At 48.4% G+C, this 12,183-nt stretch overlaps 1 protein-coding gene across 1 annotated transcript in view; it reads right to left on the bottom strand.

Annotated features, from left to right (window-relative positions):
• FMNL1 (formin like 1) overlaps positions 1-10,033 on the bottom strand; it is a 40,904-nt gene extending 30,871 nt beyond the window's left edge. Inside the window, exon 1 of the mRNA XM_069543674.1 lies at positions 9,807-10,033. The gene's annotated coding sequence lies outside the window, so the exon portion shown is untranslated. The remainder of the gene's footprint in view (positions 1-9,806) is intronic.
• Between the last annotated feature and the right edge of the window lie 2,150 nt (positions 10,034-12,183).

Raw genomic sequence — 12,183 nt, 5'->3', positions numbered from 1 at the left:
TCCAGAGCACAGGTTCAGTAATTGTGGCTCATGGGTTTGATTGCTCCGCAGTATGTAGGATCTTCCCAGACCGGGGAGTTTAACCTGTGTCTCCTGCATTAGCAGGCAGATTCTTTACCACTGAGCCACCAGGGAAGCCCTCAATGCATTTCTTCCTATACTATTTTGATTTTTAAACCATACGTATTTATTACATCTTCAGAAAGTTCAAGTAAATAAAAGCAAGTTGCTCGTTGTCTAACTAAGGGTGGGCGGCTCTATCCCTCTTGTTGTGTTCAAAACTGGCTGTCACTCAGATTCAGAATCTCGGGGTAGGTGGGATCAGGGATCTGTGTCTTTTAGGATCCACCAGGCAGCAACTGTGGCTCAGTGGTAGAGAATCTGCCTGCCAGTGCAGAAGACTCGGGTTCAATCCCTGGGCCAGGAAGATCCCCTAGAGGAGGAAGTGACAACCCACTCCGATATTCTCGCCTGGGAAATCCAATGGATGGAGGAGCCTGGCAGGCTACAGTCCATGGGGTTGCCAAGAGTCAGACACCACTGAGCAGGCAACTAAAACAGCAACAAAGGCAGCCGTCAGGCAGACACTGAACTATCTTTGTCAGTGCCTGCAGGGAGGAGGGGAGGCCAAGCACCAGGCACATGCCCCTTCCCTGGAGACTGCAGTGGTCACGATGTCTTCCGAGCACCAGCACGACACGGCAGATGCAGGAGCAGGCGCTTTCCGTGTGCCATTCAAAACTGAACGGCAGGCCTGCAAGGCAGACCTCTTTGCTGTGCTCTCTGAGCTCAGTATTCTCTTGAGTAACTGATTTACCCAAGGTCACAGAATTGGTAATGTCAGAGCTAAGATCTGAAACTGTCAGAAATCCCTGAGCCTGTTTTCTGGTCTTGAAAATCAGTGATAGGATTTCACAGAACTATTTTGAATATTAATTAAAATTTCAAGTAAGGGGATAACATAGACCTTTTCGATTTTTTACTTATTTAATTTTTGTCTGTGCTGGCTCTTTGTTGCTGCATGTGGGCCTTCTCGAGTTGCAGCGATCGGGGGCTACCCTTGGTGTGGGGGCTTCTCCCTGCGCTGGCTCTCTTGTTGCAGCGCCTCCCCAGGGTGTGAGGGGCTCGGTAGTTGCGGTGCCCAGGCTCAGTTACGCCACGGCGTGTGGAATCTTCCTGGACCAGGGATCAAGCACATGTCCCCTGCATTGGCAGATGGATTCTTAATCATTGGACCACCAGGGAAGTCCAACATAGACTTTCATTTCCAGCAATAGGGTGGATTATATGTCCAGAGAATCCTTCCTCATATAAAACAACTAGAAATGCTAGATAAAAGATAAATCTGCGTGTGTGTGTATGTTATTTTCAGTGCAAGGCTGGGCTGGCAAGAAAAGAAAAATCCCCAAAAGGCACAAATTGAAAAAGGAACAAGACAAAACCTGGGGTCTCATAAGGTAGGAGACTGGATCAGAGATGATCATCTGCCCCTTGCAAGAAGTCAAGGGGGCTGCAAAGGTGACATCGTTGGATAAACTCGATTTGAACAAATCCACCCTGCTGAGAGAGAGGGACACGTGCTTGCCTCAATTGATCAAGACAATATAACCATTTTACAGTTGTATGCACATAATAATATAGCTTCAAAAGGCTGAAGCTGAAACTCCAATACTTTGGCCACCTGATGCGAAGAGCTGACTCTTTGGAAAAGACCCTGATGCTGGGAAGGATTGAAGGCGGGAGGAGAAGAGGACGACAGAGGATGAGAAGGTGGGATGGCATCACTGACGCAATGGACATGAGTTTGAGTAGGCTCTGGGAGTTGGTGATGGACAGGGAAGCCTGGCACGCTGCAGTCCATGGGGTCGCAAAGAGTCAGACACGACTGAGGGACTGAACTGAACTGAAATGAAAATCATAAAGCAGAAAATAGGGGGATAAATAGACAAGTCCATCAGTGTAAAGGGGGATTCAGATTACTTCCCTTTTCTATTGGTAGTTTTGGAGTAGGCAATGGCAACCCACTCCAGTATTCTTGCCTACAAAATCCCATGGACACAGGAGCCTGGTGGGCTACAGTCCATGGGGTCTCAGAGTCAGACACGACTGAGTGACTAAACACAGCACACAGCGTTGGTAGTTTAAGCAGATAAAAAATTCAGTAAAGATGTAGAAGGTTTGAGTAATACAATTGACAGGTTCAATCTAATTGAATATTTTGAATACTCCAGTTGACTGTTGGAGAACACACTTGCTTTCAGTCACACATTTACAAAAGTGACCACATATCAGACCATAAGGCAAGTCTCCACCAGTTCAAAAAAAGCCATTCAGACTTCATTATCTGACAACAATATAATTCAACTGGGAACTGAATCAATTGGGAATTCCCTGGCCGTCCAGTGGTTAGGATTCCCCACTTCCATTGCAGGGGTCCCAATTCCTAAGTGGGGAACTAAGATCCCACAAACCACAGCAACCTTAAAAAAAAAAAAGGAAATCAATAATCAAAAGACAACATAAATAGAAAGACCACCCCATGCAATTGAAAATGTCAAAATGCACTTCTAAATAATTCATGGGTTGAAGAACTCATAAAAGAAATTAGAAAATAGCTAGGATTTCTTCAGTGGTCCAGTGGTTAAGAAGTCACCTGTCAATGCAGGGGACACACTCCATTGTGTGGGTTCAGTCCCTGGTCAGGGAAGATTCCATGTGCCTGGAGGGCAACTAAGCCCACGCGCAACAACTACAGCAAGAGAAACCACCTCCATGGGAAGCCCGCACACCGAGACAAAGGGTAGACCCCACACATCGCAGAGAAAGCCCTCACACAACAACAAAGATTCTGCAGCCAAAAATAAATAAGTAAATAAATTTCAAAGGAAATTAGAAAATATCTAGAAGAGAATATCAAAAATATTAGGTATAAAATTCTTAGCACATAATTCCCTAAAAATGGAAGTGAGGAGGAGGAGGATGAAGAGGCAGCAGTAGCTTGTGGGGCAGCAGGATGGTGTCTGCAACACAGACTTGGCCATCGTCAGCCATGAGGTCAAAGGCGGAGGGGCAAACGGTGAAGTTTGAAGGTAACCGCTGAGTCTGGGAAGGAAGGACCCAAAGGATGTTACAAACAACGACCCTGTGAGTTGGGGATTACTCTGGTGCCATTTTCCTAATGAGACCCCTGAGTCTGCTACCCGCAAGGGGGCCCAAGTCACCCAGTCAGAAAATGGCACCGCCAGGATACAGACCCAAGTTGGCCCTTTCACTTCCATGGCACCCCTGAAGGGACAGGTGAGCCTGGCAGGGATGAGCTTTTTGGTTAACAATAAATCTTAACCTCAGATCAAGTGTCTTAATCTCAGAAACAGACTGTCAAGGAGGCATTTGCTTGCCTCTCAAGCTCCGGTGTGTCTGGCTGAGCTAAGAGGCCACAAACCACAACCGTCACCATCATAGATCTGTCTGTCTGTTGATCAGTATGTCTCACAGCTCTGCTAGCCCATCCAGAAGTGAAAAACATGGTCTTTCATGCAGGGCCCTGAAGTCCACACAAACTAGGAAGGGTGAGCCCCCATCCAACCAGCGGCCAAATGAAGTGGGGCACACAGGTGCCCAGTGGCTTGCCAGGTGGCTCAGTGGTAAAGAATCTGCCTGCCAAAGCAGGGGACACAAGAGACACAGTTTCAATCCCTGGGTCGGGAAGATATCCTAGAGTAGGAAATGACAACCCAATCGAGTATTCTTGCCTGGGAAATCCCATGGACTCAGGAGCCTGGTGGGCTACAGTTCATGGGGTCGCAAAGAGTCAGATATGACTGAGAACGCAAGCATACAGGTGCCCAGAGAGGAGAAGTCAGGCTAGCGGAGCAACCAGGAGCACCCAAAGCCACCCTCCAGGCTAGAGGTCACCTCATCTCTGATGGGGAAGAAAGCCTTGTGCCTGGCACACAGTAAGCGTTTAATGAACACTGATTTAAGGGACATTTATGGAAGACCTGTTGAATACAGGCACTGTATCTGTGAAATGGTTTCATTTAGCTTAGTTTGATCCTCATTGTAACACAGTAAGGTTGGTGTTATTATCCCCATTTTTTTTTTTTAACAGATGAAGGGACTGGGGTTCAGAGAGATTATGTGACTTGTTCAAAGTTTAAAAAAAAAAAAAAAGTGGTAGAGCAGAGACCCAGGTCTGGGAGCCCAGCTCTCCCTACCATGTCCCCCAATCCAGGGACACTTGTTTTCAAAGAGGTCTACCTCTCGGCTAGCCAGCCAACCACTGTGATGAAAGTCAAGATCAGGGCAAGGCCTTGGGCAAGCAGCTGAATCGCTTTACTTGATAACAATCTCTGGTGAGTCAATAGCCTGCCAGGAACGGGGGAAGAGAGAAGAATTAGACCCAGCCTGACCCAGAAGAGCTCACAGGTGGGTGCTGGGGGCATGGGAAGAGGTTCTGGGTGCCTCAGGGGCCACGGAAGAAAAAACTAACCCCAGCCCCACTCCTGACGCGTGTGGGTTCAGAACAAGCAGAAGGGGGCGACAGAGGATGAGATGGTTGGATGGCATCACTGACTCTATGGACATGAGTCTGAGCAAACTCTGGGAGATAGTGAAGGACAGGGAAGCCTGATGTCCTGCAGTCCATGGGGTCGCAAAGAGTCAGACACAACTGAGCAACAAAATATTCAACTGTTATAAGGCAAGCTAACCCGATTAATATATTCTATCTTCTTACCCATGTAACTATACCTTAAAGAGAACCAGGAAAGCCAGGTATAAAAATAAATCCTCAGGAAACTTCCCTGGTGGTTCAGTGGTTAAGACTCTGCACTGCCAACGCAGTGGGCGTGGGTTTGATCCCTAGCCAGGGAACTAAGATCCTACATGCCACACAGCATGCCAAAAGAAAAAATTCCTAAAAGTCTCAGACTACAGCTCTGCACTAGAACAGCCCTTCTCTTTCCTGCACTAAAAGGAGTCACAATCTCACATACACAAACACACACCCCAGGCTGTATAGCCGAGCCCTTCCACACCCACACTGACACCCTTCCAAGCACCCTTACCCACCTGTGCATCTAGGGCTGTGCAGGAGGATAAAACCTTAGGAGAATAAACCTGAGGGTGGCCTGTGTAGGCCCTGGAAGCAGCTTTGGGACCCTGTAAGCAGGGAACCAGCAACGCCAGGTCCCTAAGACATGGTTAGGAGAAGGCAATGGCACCCCACTCCAGTACTCTTGCCTCGCAAATCCCATGGACGGAGGAGCCTGGTAGGCTGCAGTCCATGGGGTCGCTAGGAGTCGGACAGGACTGAGCGACTTCACTTTCACTTTTCACTTTCATGCACGGGAGAAGGAAATGGCAACCCACTCCAGTGTTCTGCCCTGGAGAATCCCAGGGACAGGGGAGCCTGGTGGGCTGCCATCTATGGGGTTGCACAGAGTTGGACATGACTGAGCGATTTCACTTTCACTTTCACTTAGACATGGTCAGGCCCTAGGCTATCCAATATAGTAGCCACTCGCCACACATAGCTATATACATTTTGATTTAAATGATTTAAAAGTAAATAAAATACCTCAGTCCCACTGAGCCACAAATCCAGTGCTCAGTCACCACATGTGGCTGGTGGCCATCACACTGGACAGCACAGATAGAGGATATACTTCTATTACCACAGAAAGTTCTACTGGATGGCACTGTCTAGCTGGTGAGGCAGGTCTCCCAGTGGGCTCCTCACCTTGGGGGGAGTCATAGAGCTGGAGGCGCCAGAGATGCACCCCTCTTCCCAGATATAAAGGTGGAACAGCCTAAGGATGTCAGGAAGTCCTCACAAAAAGAGTGTCATTTGAACACCAGACCAAATTAGTGGGAAAAGGTGGAGAAAGGAATGTGAGTGGTCTTTCATGTGCATATGCAAAGGCCCAGTGGCCACCAGAATGAGGGGCCGGGGGACTAGAGGGGAGCGGGGTGGGGGGGGAGTCTGGAAGGATACACAGGCCCAACCCTCAAAGTACTAGAGGACACGATAGGGACAGAATAAAGGGACAAAGTAGGCAATTAAACAGTTAATCGCACTAGGGGATTAGAAGTAGAAAAAGTATAGGAGACCCCTGTAAGTTAACGATTACTCAAGAAAGCAGGTTCGCTTAACCACAAAACCAAGCCAGCTCGCTTAGCAACAAAACCATGCAACAGAAGCTCAAGACTTGCCCCCAAACAATAAAACAATGGCAGCGTGAGACCCACATCCTGCCCAGTGAGCTCAGCAAGTTAATGATCTCTAGGACTTACTCTCCACACATACAAAAAACAATAATCTGTGGACTTAACTTGGCCAAGTAGGGACAAGAAAATTCCACTGTTCAACCTAGAGGAGAAGCTGATGATGGAAGCATGACATCTACCCAAGAAAGACAAAGACGGTCTTCTCCCCCGGCCCCCACTTTTCCTTTGGATATAAAACTGTAGCCCAGTAAGTTCTCGGGGCTCGACACCCCCTCACCCACCTGCTTGTAAACCTCACAAGCATCCTATTCTAATGAATCACTTCTTATCTATCACTTTGCCTCTCACTGAATTCTTTTCTGCACTGAGACATAAAGAACTGTGGTACTGGAGCTCTTCAGAGCCCCAAAACGACACCTCACTGTTTCAGATATGCTAAGGATATGACACTTGAGCTGGGGGCAGGAGATGCAAGAGGAACATGGTTGGATGGACACAACAGAAAGAAAAGGAAGAACTGAAGACTGGTTAGGGATTTCAAAAAACAACAGAAATCACAGCGAAGATCTCACGTGCTGCAAGTGCGACCCGATGCAGCCAAATCCGACTCTTTGCGACCCCATGGGCTATATAGTCCATAGGATTCTCCAGGCCAGAATACTGGAGTGGGTAGCCTTTCCCTTCTCCAGGGGATCTTCCCAACCGAGGGATCGAACGCATTACAGGCAAATTCTTTCCCGGCTGAGCCACCAGGGAAGCCCAAATAAATATTAAAAACAGACAAACAGGACTTCCCTTGTGGTACCGTGGATAAGAATTCACCTGACGATGCAGGGGACATGGGTTCGATCCCTGGTCTGGGAAGATTCCACATGCCACAAGGCATCTAAGCCTGCCTGCCACAACTACTGAGCCTGTAACTACTGAAGCCCGTTCACCTAGAGCCTGTGCTCCCAAACAAGAGAAGCCACCTCTGTGAGAAGCCTGCGCACGCCAACAGAGAACATCTATTCTCTGCGGAGAAGGCAACGGCACTCCACTCCAGTACTCTTGCCTGGAAAATCCCATGGACGGAGGAGCCTGGAAGGCTGAAGTCCATGGGGTCGCTGAGTGTCGGACTCGACTGAGCGACTTCACTTTCACTTTTCACTTTCATGCATTGGAGAAGGAAATGGCAACCCACTCCAGTGTTCTTGCCTGGGGAATCCTGGGGACGGGGGAGCATGGTGGGCTGCCGTCTATGGGGTCGCACAGAGTTGGACACGACTGAAGTGACTTAGCAGCAGCAGCAGCAAGTAGAGAAAGCCCACCTGAAACAACAAAGACCCAGCACAACCAAAATTACATAAATAAATAAACAAACAAGCAGAATAGACCAGGAGAGAGAAGCAGAGAGGAGGAGAGACAGAAGACGTGGCTTTGATGTAAGGGTGAAAAAAAGTTCATGTTTGGGGAGCAGGTGATGGGGAGAAAGTGAATCACAACAAGGACAAAGATGAGGGAAGAGTTACAGACTGGGAGAGAAGAGTTCCGTTTGGGATTCCTGGAATCCGAGGGGCAGCCACTAGGCTGCTCCATACAAGGGTGTGGACCCTGGGCCATTCCTGCCTTCCTACATTGCTGAAGAAGAAAGGGGATGTAGAAGCCACACACAAGCTAAGGCGTGGCTTCTCTCAAGGGAGACTCTTCTCAGGGTGAGAACTGGGAGGCTGTCTCCACTGGGGTGTGGTGAGGCTACGACAAAGAACTTTGGATTTCCCCGGATAAACCACAGGTGCAAGGCTGACTCCCAGAGCAGCCAGCAGGGCCAACCAGCACTTCATTATTTGTGGATGAGGAGGATGGGCGGAGACTGAGAAAGCAGAGCCTAGGAGGTTTCAGGAAGGAGGGCCTGGGAGGAGGTCAAAAGGGCAAGGACTATGAAGACGACTGAGTTGGGCAATCGGGGTGTCCCTGGTGACCTTCAAATAGAATAATGCTTTCAACAGATGCTTTCAAGGGCAAGTTTGGCAGCAGGAGGGACAGAAGGGGAGAACAGAGAGTCAAAATCTAAGCCAACTATCAGCAGACAGAAAACAGACGCATAATTAGTGATGCCATTCTTTTCTAAAAAATAATTTTATTTCTTTATTTTTGGTTGTGTTAGTCGAGGAAAGGAGAGGCTACTCTTCATTGTGGTGCTCAAGATTCTCATTGCGGTGGCTTCTCTTACAGTTCGTGGCTTCTAGAGCACAGGCTCAGTAATTGCGAATGGGCTTAGCTGCTCCTCCGCGAGTGGGATCCTCCTGGATCTGAACCCATGTCTTCTGCATTAGGCAGATTCTTTACCACAGATTCTTTACCTACCGGTCCCATTCTTAACTTGTGTTGAAAATCCGCTTCAACTTTTTACAGATATGGTGTTGTCCCTAAGTCACGTCCAGCTGTTTGTGACCCCATGGACTGTAGCCTGCCAGGCTTCTCCGTCCATGGGATTTCCTAAGCAAGAACACTGCAGTGAGTTGCCATTTCCTTTTCCAGGTGATCTTCCCCACCCAGGGATCAAACCCACATCTCCTGTGTCGCCTGCATTGGTAGGCGGATTCTTTTACCACTGAGCCACCAAGGAAGCCCTTTGCAGATAATCCATGGGTTAATCCTTGGAGCTTCAGGCTTTCCATGAACTTCTTAAAGTGGGGAATCCCACCTCAAGAACATAAAACATTGCTTATGCGGTATTCCTTCCCGAGTTGTTTAGCCTGAATCTATTCATAAGAAAACACTAGACAAACCCCGAATGAGGACACTCAATTAAAAGAAGAAAAGGCAGTGGAGTCTACTCTGAAAAAATGTCATGAAAAAAAAAAAAAAGACAAGGAATTGTTCCCGATTAAAGAAGACTAAGAAACGTGACGATTAAATGCAATCTGTGATCTTGGTTTGGATTGTACACCGGGGAGGCGGAGGGGAATGCTCTAAAAGACCCTATGGAATCAACTGGCAAAACTGAAATATGAACAGTAAATTAGATGAAAGTATTGTTATCAATTTGAAATTTCCCAAAGTTGAAAAGAGTGTTTATGCAAGAGAATGTCCTTGTTCTTAGCAAATACCCACTAAAGTGTGTACAGGTAAACGGGGTAGGAGGGTTACTACTCTCCATTCAAGGAATAAACAAGTAAATAAATATTAAACATATATTTGATAAAGAATAAGAGAGCAAAGGGGACAAAATTTTAACATCTGGTGAATCTGTATAAGGGGTATATGGAGGATCTCTGCATCTTATTGGAACTCTTCTGTAAGCTTATAACTTTTTCCAAATAAAAAGTTTTAGAAAACAAAAGAACTCTACCCAAACCAGGAGCCTTGAAGTTATGATCCTTCTTTTCCCCCCTGCGCTGGACTTGGGCTGGCCCACGGCCGGCCCACAGAGGACCCTCGGCCGGCGTCCTGTGTGTGCAGGGCAGCATTAGGGGCGGGGACGGCGACCCGAAGGGACGAGGCCCGCCGCTGGGGGACACGCCTCGGCCCTCGACATTTTCTGACCCGACAGCTGGGGCGCTCGGTCGCCAATCCAGCCAGGAGTGACTCACCCGCTGGGCTCCCAGGGCGGAGGGGGAGCTCCGCCCCGCAGGGAGGGCCCCGGACAGCAGGTGCCGCTGTTGAGCCGGCGCTGGCAGAACCCTTGCAGGGGCTCAGGCGGGACCTGGAGAGGGTCATTCATGCGGTGTCTTCCAGAACGCAGCCCACTGGGGTCTGTAAGCAGCCTCGCACATCCTTGCTCCTCAAACACCCTTGCACGTCCCACTCCCGGGCCCTCAGCTTCCCCGCACCCCCTCCCCCACCTTGGATGTCCCTAGGCAACTCCCTTGGATGACGCCTGGTGGAGGAGGGGAGGGGATAAGCAGGAAAAGGCTTCAGTCCTTGGCCTTGGTGTCCGAGTAGCAAATTAATCCTCCCCTTTTCTCTGCTCCATCTCCCACTCCTCCTCCCCTCCCCCTTTCACTCCCCTCCTCTTAGAGCGGCCCCAGGGCTTTCAAAACTGACGCGCACACCCCTCAGCCCACCCCCAGCTGCCCTGGGCCTTTCTCCAGGAGTTGTTTTTCCTAGACTCCAGCTCCTTCGGCTGAGTCCAGGGATCAGGGTGGGGATGGAGAGGGGGTGACCGGGTGCTGAGGGGGTGGGGAGATGCCAATGAGTTTATTTTTTCCTGTGTGGAAAGGAGTTGCTCTCACAGCCCTTCTGCGTGGAGGGGGTTGGGGTGAAGGTAGGGGCGTCTTTCCCTGCCTGGGAGGTGAAGCTGGCCCTTTACTCCAGCTGTTCCCTGGCCTTCCCAGACTGGGGGTGAAAGGGGTTTAGAGAGGGTTTGGTCCATCCCTCTGGCTACAGGAAGGACCATTTAATTGCGTGAAGTTCTCTGTCTCCTGGGGGGATGGGAGGGAGGGAGGGGAATATACATATACTTATAGCTGATTCAGGTTGTTGTACAGCAGAAACTAACACCATATTGTAAAGCAATTATCCTCCAAATAAAAATAATAAATAAAATTTAAAATAAATAAATTTGAGCTCTTAAAAAAAAAAGCTCTCTGAATCCTCTGTGTTCACTAAGGCCTTCAACAGCTCTTCACTGAGCACCAGCTCTGCGCGAAGTACAAGGAGGCTTATCTAATCCCAGCACTTTAAATCCTCACTAGGAAAAGAATCCTAACTAGGACCACTAGAGACCAGCACTATTACTGTAAATTGGCTTGTCCAGGGGTCCGCCTCAATCCAGTGGTCCTCTTATTCTTCCTGACACTCTCAGTGATCAGCTTTGGGGTCACCCTTGCACCTCACAAGATGTCTCAGTTACTGTAGTTGTCTTCATGGGCCCCCTCCCCCAAGAAACTGGGTTCCAGACCACTTGACTGACAACAGTGAAACCTGAGGGCTGTGCTCTAGTCCTCACTCTGTGTGGCCTTGAGGAAATTCCTTCATTTACTTATTTACCTGTTTATTTATTTGACTGAGCTGGGTCTTAGTCATGGTATGCAGGATCTTTAGTTGAGGTATGTAAACTCTTAGCTGCAGTATGTGGGATCTAGTTCCCTGACCAGGGATTGAACCCAGCACCCCAGCATTAGGAGCACAGAGTCTTAGCCACTGGACCACCAAAGACAGTGAAAGTGAAAGAGTGAAAGTCACTCAGTCGTGTCCGACTCTTTTCCACCCCATGGACTATATACAGTCTGGAATTCTCCAGGCCAGAATACTGGAGTGGGTAGCCTTTCCCTTCTCCAGGGGATCTTCCCAGCCCAGGAATCGAACCCAGGTCTCCCACACTGCAGATGGATTCTTTACCAACAGAGCACAAGGGAAGTCCCTCTTTAATTTCTTAACACAGTAAATTTAGCTTAAAAAAAGGAAGCCCAGCCCCACCAGAAGGGCTAAAATTAAAAGAGCAGATACGGACCGCTGGCCAAGGATGTGGAGCAAAGGGACTCATACTTGCTAGGGGTGGAAAACCATTTAGCAATTATGCTAATTATACGCATGCAACATGACTCAGCAATTCCGATCTGAGATACATACAGAGGAATGTGTGTGCATGGGCACTAAAAGATTTGTAAAATAATCTCCAGAGAAACCCTCATCATAATCCACCCCAAACAGGAAACAACCCAAATGTCCAGCAGCATCAGAATGAATTCCTGAATTCATGCATTTTAGGATATTTGTGCAGTGGAATACTATACAGGAGTGAAAAAGAATTAACACCTGCTCCTCATAGCAACATAGACAAATCTCACAGACATAATGTTGATGGAAAGAAACTGAGCACAAAGGAGGTACACACAGCATGTTTGTTTCCACAGAACATCCTGAAACAGCTGAGTACTACTCATCTACAGTAGAGGTCAGAGATGTGCCCTTGGTGATTAGAAGTGAGGCTCGAGGAGTTCTAGGGTGCTGGTAGTGTTCTGTTTC

Source organism: Ovis canadensis, chromosome 11 (genome assembly GCF_042477335.2).
Source record: "Ovis canadensis isolate MfBH-ARS-UI-01 breed Bighorn chromosome 11, ARS-UI_OviCan_v2, whole genome shotgun sequence".
In the NCBI taxonomy this organism is placed as follows: domain Eukaryota; kingdom Metazoa; phylum Chordata; class Mammalia; order Artiodactyla; family Bovidae; genus Ovis; species Ovis canadensis.
The sequence above is the reverse complement of the archived record's forward strand: the minus strand, read 5'-3'. Positions and strand labels throughout refer to the sequence as shown.